This window comes from Oryzias melastigma, linkage group LG10 (assembly GCF_002922805.2).
Source record: "Oryzias melastigma strain HK-1 linkage group LG10, ASM292280v2, whole genome shotgun sequence".
In the NCBI taxonomy this organism is placed as follows: Eukaryota; Metazoa; Chordata; class Actinopteri; order Beloniformes; family Adrianichthyidae; genus Oryzias; species Oryzias melastigma.
This window is the reverse complement of record NC_050521.1, coordinates 10396310-10404642: the sequence shown is the minus strand read 5'-3', so window position 1 is coordinate 10404642 and position 8333 is coordinate 10396310.

Below are 8333 nucleotides of genomic sequence, written 5' to 3'. Positions count from 1 at the left end.
GATTGGAATCTGGAGCTTCGTCGTTCATGTTTAGGCCACCAAATGCCACGTCTGATAGTATCACCTTTGAGAGCTGCAGCTCTCACCAGCTGCATTCCTAATGCATGAACGGCGGCCTATGAAATGTATCTGACAGACAGCAGAGGCGATGCATTATTTATGCCCAGCAAGAATAAAACAAACTGCCTGCGTGGTAACGTTTCACAGGATGAAACTATACATGCAAGTTTGAGCTCCAGCCCCGCGTCATTTTCTATCATTTTCGGGGCATTTATCTTATTATATTTTGCAGAATTCTTCCATTTTGCGCAAATCTGGACAAAATCGTCGCAGTCATTTGATTACCTACAAAGAAAAATAACGACTCTTTATTAGCGCCATCGATAAATATTAGTTAATTTTATTACATTTTTGAATCTATTTTATTTTAATTAATTTGTTTATTTATTGCGGGCTTTATTTCCTGTGCGTTCGCGCGCGCGTAAAGGACGCGTCTTTACCGCTGCGCCGGTGGGCCTTCTCCAGCCCCCTGCTCAACCCAGGTCGCTTCTGACTCCATTGTGCCCAAACCTTTCAAGGACAAGAAAAAAAAACAAAACAAAAAAAAAACAACAACACGCGGCTCGTTTATAATTCAAAATGTGTAGATCTTTTTTTCCTCCTCTTATTTAAAGTTGGGTGATTCAATTTGCAAGAGGAAAAAAACAACAAAAACAAACAAAAAACAGGCCTTCCAAGTTCCTGTTCGCCCCAGAAAACATTTTAACATTAACGTTTTTAATAATAAAATCTTATTAAATATATTTTTTATTTTAAAAACTTAAATAAAAGAAATCATATTTTTATTTTATTTTTTTTAGCAGTAAATCAAAGTTGGCTGTAACTTTGCTGAGCGGATTAAATTTCACCAGGCTCCACTTATTCCCTCCCTCACCCCCTCTACTAGGCAAAAGTATGTCATCGGTCATCATAGCAAAGGATGGATAGGATGTCTCTGAGATGCCAGTGAAAATACTTGACTGTGTTACATTTGAACAAACAAGAGATGATTTACACCCTCCAAAGGCATCCTGTGGGAAAATGTGCAAGATATTAAGGGCAGATCGAGCTGGCCTCACATGTGAACCCTCTGTTCTTCCAGCTCTTTGTGATCTGTTATTTTAAACTCACATGTTGCTTTTACTGTTCTCTCAAACTGTAACCCTGCTCAGAACTTCTGAACCCAAAAGACTTGCTGGACCGTCCGTGTGCCTTTTCCTCTTTTGTGATGGACCCTGCAGACCAGAACTAAAGCAGGGGAAGCAATTATTGCAGAAATTGTCCCACAAGCATTTAAAAAAGCTAAATCGGCGTGAGGCTTGTGATTGGCCTGTGGGACACCTATAGGTCCATGCATTATCCTGGCATGAGGTCGCTTTGGCAATAGCCTGCCAATTTCCAGCAGCACCTGGCTTTCCAGCCCCCTTCTTTCACCAAGCCCTCCTACCTGGGTCCCTGTTGTTGTCCTGTACCTCCTCTTTTCTCTCCTAAACTGTTCTAGCCTCGAGATACAAATCATTCACAGGATTTAAAATGTATGTTTCTAGTGGATAGCTTAATAATTTTTTTTGAGTGACATGCAGATGCTTTTTTTGACTTGTTAGTACAGCTGTCAAAAATGAGAAATGTAAGCCATAAATAAAAAAATACTAATAAAAAAGAATGTAATGACACTAATATGTAACTCAGTTTTTCAATCTTTAGCCAAAAGGCATGGCGGAGGAGTCGAGTATAAATTAGTGGCAAAGTGGGAAGAAAATAACTGGTGCTATGTCTCACACTTTTTATTATGGCTGTCAAAAACCTGCATAACACAGCTGTTGGGTAAAACTCTCTTTTTGCAGCAGAGCAGCTGCCACCCACACACAAATCTAGTTTTTTTTTCTCCTGTAAGGCCAAAAGAAAAAAAAGCTCAAGCACAGCTTAGTACATCCAAATCACCTCTGATATGGGGCCTACAAACGCTCAACAGGGGCCACAACGTTTACAGATTGTGCTGGTGTTCCTTCTGTTCGCCATTATGTCCACTGCCTTCCCTTTTATTATCTTTGCAGCATATTTTTCTGCATAGAAACATTGCGTATATATGATAAAGAGTAGCACACTTCTTTATTTTATTTTTTTATATTAAAATTTAATTCATATGGTTTTAAAAAGTCTATCTATTAATTTTCTTAGCACAAACAAATATTAAAAAATAAATAAAATGCGACATTTCTAGTTCTATTGTATACACTTGAAAAGATAACTTTTTGGTGTATGCTTGCAGAATTTTTTTTGTAAAAATGTGAAGCTTTGATGTACAGTCAGATAACATTTTATGCTAGTTTTTAAAAAAAGTTTCCTTATATCTCATATCTGAGCTGTAAATTGACTCTTTTGGTAAATTGTGTTTATGGACTATATATTTTATTAAAAACAAGAAAGTCCTCACATTTTGATTCAGTAACCTTACATTTGAACAGTTCTTATTCAATATAAACAAATAACCACAGGACACCCACTGGCTTAGATAAACTATACTAACAACAACAATGTAGGTCAATTTTTATAACTGACAATATTAAAAAAAAGCTAAATTCATGCCTAAATTGATGCATTTCATTTTTGCTTCTGTTTATATGAAGCCATGAATCATCTGCAGGTGTGAAAACTGTATTCCAGGATCCAGAGCAGTGATTTATTCATGGTGTCATGTATACTTCATGCATAGCAGAGATTAAAGATTTTACACACACCGTGCAACCAGAGCTGGCTTTATTTTCACATTTGATTGACTTTTCTACGGCTCAAAACTGAAGAATATCTATCTATCTATCTGTCTGTCTGTCTGTCTGTCTGTCTGTCTGTCTGTCTGTCTGTCTGTCTGTCTGTCTGTCTGTCTGTCTATCTATCTATCTATCTATCTATCTATCTATCTATCTATCTATCTATCTATCTATCTATCTATCTATCTATCTATCTATCTATATCCATCCATCTATCCATCCATCCATCTAAAGTCCACTGTTAAGGTGTTTCTCAAAACAAAGAGTGCAACCTGTAAAACATGGTAGATAACCTACAAAAGCGAGTGACTTTCTCAAAATGCTAGTCAGTATCTCAAAATGGACAGATGGTTCATGCTTCAAAAGCAAGTTTTATGTCATTTAAAGAGTCAATGTTGTCAAAATGACCAGTTATGACTCCAGCTTCTTTGACAATCAAGTCACAAGATTTCATCATGTTTTCATGGAGACTCTGGAAATACTTCTGAATGTCATGTGAGGTGAAGACAGCATGACTGTATGTGCCATATATGGTATTATGAAAACTAGAATTAACTTGAAAAGACACGTATATACACTTAGACTGTTAATTTACAACCATTCACAGCATTGTGCAAATGGAAAGTAAGAAAACAACAAAACTAAACTCCCTTTGGCTCAGTAAACCTTACTGAAGTAAAACAGAAAGTTCAGCAGATCAATCATGGAGAACTAGACTCTTCCGTCTGTCTGTCACATATTTTCATCTCCATCACAGTGGATATCAGCTCTATCAATGCACTGAGGAAAGTATCTTCATGAGAACTGACTCCACCCTCTGCAGGACTGTGCTGTGATGTCATCACCAGCTGCTTTCATGACCTCTAGCAGGTCTTTTGGGTATGTGGATGCCGGTCATATTCCTTCCACCTCCAGCAAGAGAATAACTCCTCAAACAGACATGGAGAAAAAGGGAGGAAACTCCACAAGCATCCTCATGACTGCAGCAGAGTGCTGGACGTTTACATAATTTTCATTGGTTGCAACTACAATAAAGTTCAAACAGCTCTTTTCATCAGAGTATAATGAGGGTCTCCTTAAAAAAAGTTTATGGACACGGAAAAACAGGTGCAATTATATTTAAAATATGTTTGTTTGCAAAGATAATCAATGAAATTAAGATTATTAATAGTGTAAACAATGACTAATCAGCCTGGACCACTTTAGAAACTGATCATAATGATCAAATACAAGTCAAAAGTGATCATTTTGTAGAGATTTTTACTTAATCAATAGCTTTGTGTTCAAAAGGAAATGCTATTGGATGAAAGAACATGAAACTGCCACTAGGTTTTGCACAAATGACTAACTGTTGTGGAGGTTGCACTAAATGTTGTGAGAAGTTTGATTATTTCGTGAGAAATGCAACAAAACATGGAGAAAAACTGAAAACCATTTTACATTTCTCTTGAATTGTCTTCTTGGCACCTTAACGAGCTTTGTCCCTTTTATTTTGAAAGAGCCTTGAATAGCAGAGCGCGGCGCCCCGCCCTCCCCAGTGGGTGGGCGTGTCCTCAGAGGCTGACTCGGGGCTGTCAGGTGAAAAGTTTGCCGGAGGAGCTGAACCCCGCCATTCATGCGAGCTTGGAACAAATGTAGCTTTTTGTTGACTTCGCAAGCTGCATATAATGGCCAAATGTTCCGCCAAGGCTGCCGTAGTTTTAATTAACGAGCTAATTGCCGGCAGTTGAGGTTGAGGCTCTGCTCTGTCCGCCAGTTCAAGCATCAGCATTGCACATTATTCACTAATGCCCAGCTCAGTGGTTCATAAAAGCACTTTCTGCTCCGCGCGGGGACTTTCTCCTGCGTCGGGAGGAAGCATCATTCAAAGCGCAGCAACGGGTCATTAAAAGGATGCCAACTGCTCATTTACGCATCCGCCGCGCCTGTGAAGTGCTGGAAATGTATCTGTCAAAAGACTAACGCAAAGCACAATTGCGGAACATCTGCTTTGCTGAATGGGCGTTTGTCGGGGAGCTCACTCTCGGGACCTATTTGCGTTTATTCCTCTCTGATACGGTATTCATCAAGTCTCTGACACCTAGCCAGATGTTTGGGAGCCGCCGCTGTCTCCACTTGGACATCCCACTAATAGACCCTCATTTTAGCACACAAAATAAAAGATCCGTCATTGGAGTTGTGAATAAAACAATTCACATTTTGTGCGTAATGAGCGCATTCTTTAAGTTTTAAGGAAAGAGGGAACTTTTGTTATTTCAGGATTTTGTGGGAGAAAAACGAGAAATGCCTGCAGGCTACAGTATCGTGATTGGCTATGTAAATGTCCATTGAAGAATAATTGAACGCAAACACAAAGCCATTCAGTTAATCGGTTTGCATCACAAAAGCCACGAAACAACCAAAGATATAGACACACCGTAGATTAAGGTGCTTTGTGGATGCATATTCAACACCCTGCTGGAGGTGAAATAAGCATCGATAATTGGCAAACACATCAACTTTAGCGCAAATGGAAGCCTCTTGATTATCAGATGAACGCAATTATTTGTTTTTACTGCCATATTTTGTCTTATGATGTTACAAATCCATCTCATTCCAATCTAATTGCCACGCTTCATTTGGTGACAAACTCTTTTCTAGGCTTAACGCGTCCGTTTAAGAGGGAGGACTCGTGTGGAAAAAGGAGCAGTCTCAACTTGTGGCTGCGTGTGGCAAGATAAGCGCGTAAAACACGCCCACACAAACGGAGATAACTGAGTTAGCTTCAGTTATGGTCATCCAGAGCAGAGATGAGAGGACATCTGAGCATCGGCGAGTGCCTGCGTGCGCGCCAAAAACCAAACACAAGCTCAGTCTCTGCAAAGCTCTTAAATCCCGCCGGATAAAAAGGCTGAAACGTAAATAAACACATCGTTTATGTACAAAGGATGTCTTTTAAAAACCACTGGGGTCACGCGCGTGGAAGCCGTGACGCGTGCAATAGTTCACGAACTATGAACGAGTGATAACTGTGCGGGTTGAGATCATCACCTCCGTTGCGTGACAAAAACGGCTGCATGGGGACCTGCTTGTGTCAGTTTATCCTCTTAGAGCGCGCGCTCTCACGCCAGCAGACTGTGCGCGAGCGGAGGCGAGTAGAGGAGAGCCGGGGCGCTTACGCCAAGCCTGGAGTCAGGTGGGGCGCATGGCGCACGCAGGAATGTTTATCGCCTCTCCGTGCTGTACCATTCATACAACAGGCAGATTCTAAAAAATAAAAAGGGAACGTTAAAGAAGGAGATTGCTGCCGACGTGCATGCGTGCTGCAGGTTCGCGCGCAGAAATCCATAAAATAAGTTGACATGAATGAGCGCTAATACCGAGGCGTAATTCATAGAGTGGGACATTCTTGTGATATAACCGCTCAACAACTGTACCCACGTGACCACCGCCACGGCCCATTGACAACCCACCCCCCCCCCCCCCCATCACATCCCCTTCATTCTCATGTAAACAGTTTCTATTCATTCATCCTTTTTAACCTCCGTGTGCGCATTCCGTTTGCTGTCCCATCAGATTCCAGCATCACTTTTTTTTTTTTTTTTTTTTAGGTTTCCCATTTCCGCATGGTGATCACCTGCGTGCAGCGCGCGCGCGAGGAGCGCCGCCGCCTCTCATGTGGGACAAACCGGGTCCCGCTTATTTGACGTCACGTTATCTGAAAGGAGAAACATGAAAATGTGCGACCAGACGAGCCGGGAAGGGAGGGAGGAAGAGGAGGAGGAGGAGGAGGAGGAGGAGGTGGAGGAAGGGGGTGGGGAAGCGGGAGGGGGGTGAAAAGAAATTAAATCAAACGGAGTGGCTAGGGCTGCGCTTGCGCGAAAATTAAAATAAATAAATAAATAAATAAATACAACGTGGATCAAAAACAGAGATGTGCTTCTGGGGTTCTAAAAGTGACTCAAACAGCCCCGCTGAGGGGTTCTCTCATTTATTTTCCACCAAATCACCTCAAAAATAAAATGCACTAAACGACAAACCACTTGGAGAAAGGTTAGTTTGCTGTTTAAATGCTAAGCATGGCAGTGAATGATGTGTGGAAACTCGCTCGCCTGCTCACGCGGAGCAGTGCCTGTTAGTCGGTTAGTGGGAGACGCTGAGGCAGAGCCGCTTGTGACAAAGCAACCCACTCTGCATGCACGGCCACACAGTGTCCTCAGTTGCCCGCCCTGCAGTCTGCACGTCGCAACTAGGATCATTTTACGCATAACTTCTCATTGACAAAAAAAAAAAAAAAAGAAGTTGCTACTTTTACAGCTATTTAGACAAATCCCCCTATGTTTTTCTCACACGACTTTTCTCCTAGTTGATTTCTAAACTACACACACACACACACACACAAGATACAAAAATGGCGCCCTAATCAGTGTCAAGTTCAAGTGACTCCTGTTAGTCTGAAACAATCAGCAAACAGTGTCTGCGAGCATGCAGGGTGCAGAACCACACGGTGACAAGAATCAACGGGCCAGTCTGGAAAATGGCTTTTCATAATGTCATTTTTTAATTTCAATCAAAATTTCCGTTCACATTTCTTCATAAATAGTCGGTGAAGATCAAATCAACCATGTATACAGTATAGCCTATAGAAAGTACAGGGAGCGCATGGCAGCTGGATAGATAGGCTAACGCGTGGATAGATAGATAGATAGGCCTGTCTGCTGGAACATGGTTTGCCTCGATGCGGCACAGTGACAGAGTTCATCAGGAAAACAGTTTTGCTCTTCAGGAATAACTCGGAGTGTGACCCATTTCTCCCAGAAAGTGTTACAACATCACATTCTAGTTGCAGATATTTTCCTCTGACATCTGAACATGGGGCAGAAAGGAGGTGGGAATAAGAAAATGTACTTCTTAAAATTAAGGTATAGAAAATAGCATATAAAACATATATTCCTTAAATTATTTAAATAAACTTATTTCATATATCACTGTCAAGAGGTACCGTTTTTTTTTACATTTTATTTTAAAAGTAGTGCTGGTGGTCTGAAATTGTTCTCATATGAGTACAATATACTTTGTTTATGCATAATATTTAATTCTTGAGAATAGGTTACAATGCAATGCTGTAACTCTTTGCCACGGAACATGTTCTCCCTCCTAACCCACATAGAGAATTCCTTTCACTAAATTTTGTTTCAACACAAATAAAAACCAACATCCAAAAAAAAAAAAAGTCATCTCGACAAGTTATTCACACAAAACAAGCAAATGTGTAATCAAACTGCTCTAAATGCAACACCACAACAAATAGCACGCTTAGTTTCACAGAAGAATTACATTTAAAACAATGCAAGCTGACAGACGAAAAAAAAGAAACTTTTTTTATTGTTTTTGAAGATACTGTGTCGTGACAGTTCCATTGTTGCCGATGCACACATTTAAACATAGGCTACTTGCACAAAGACATTGCTGGAACTATAGAAAGAATTTGCCACACAGGCGCACTGTTTGGGTGCTCATCCCCAATTCGACCAACTGAGTAAAAAA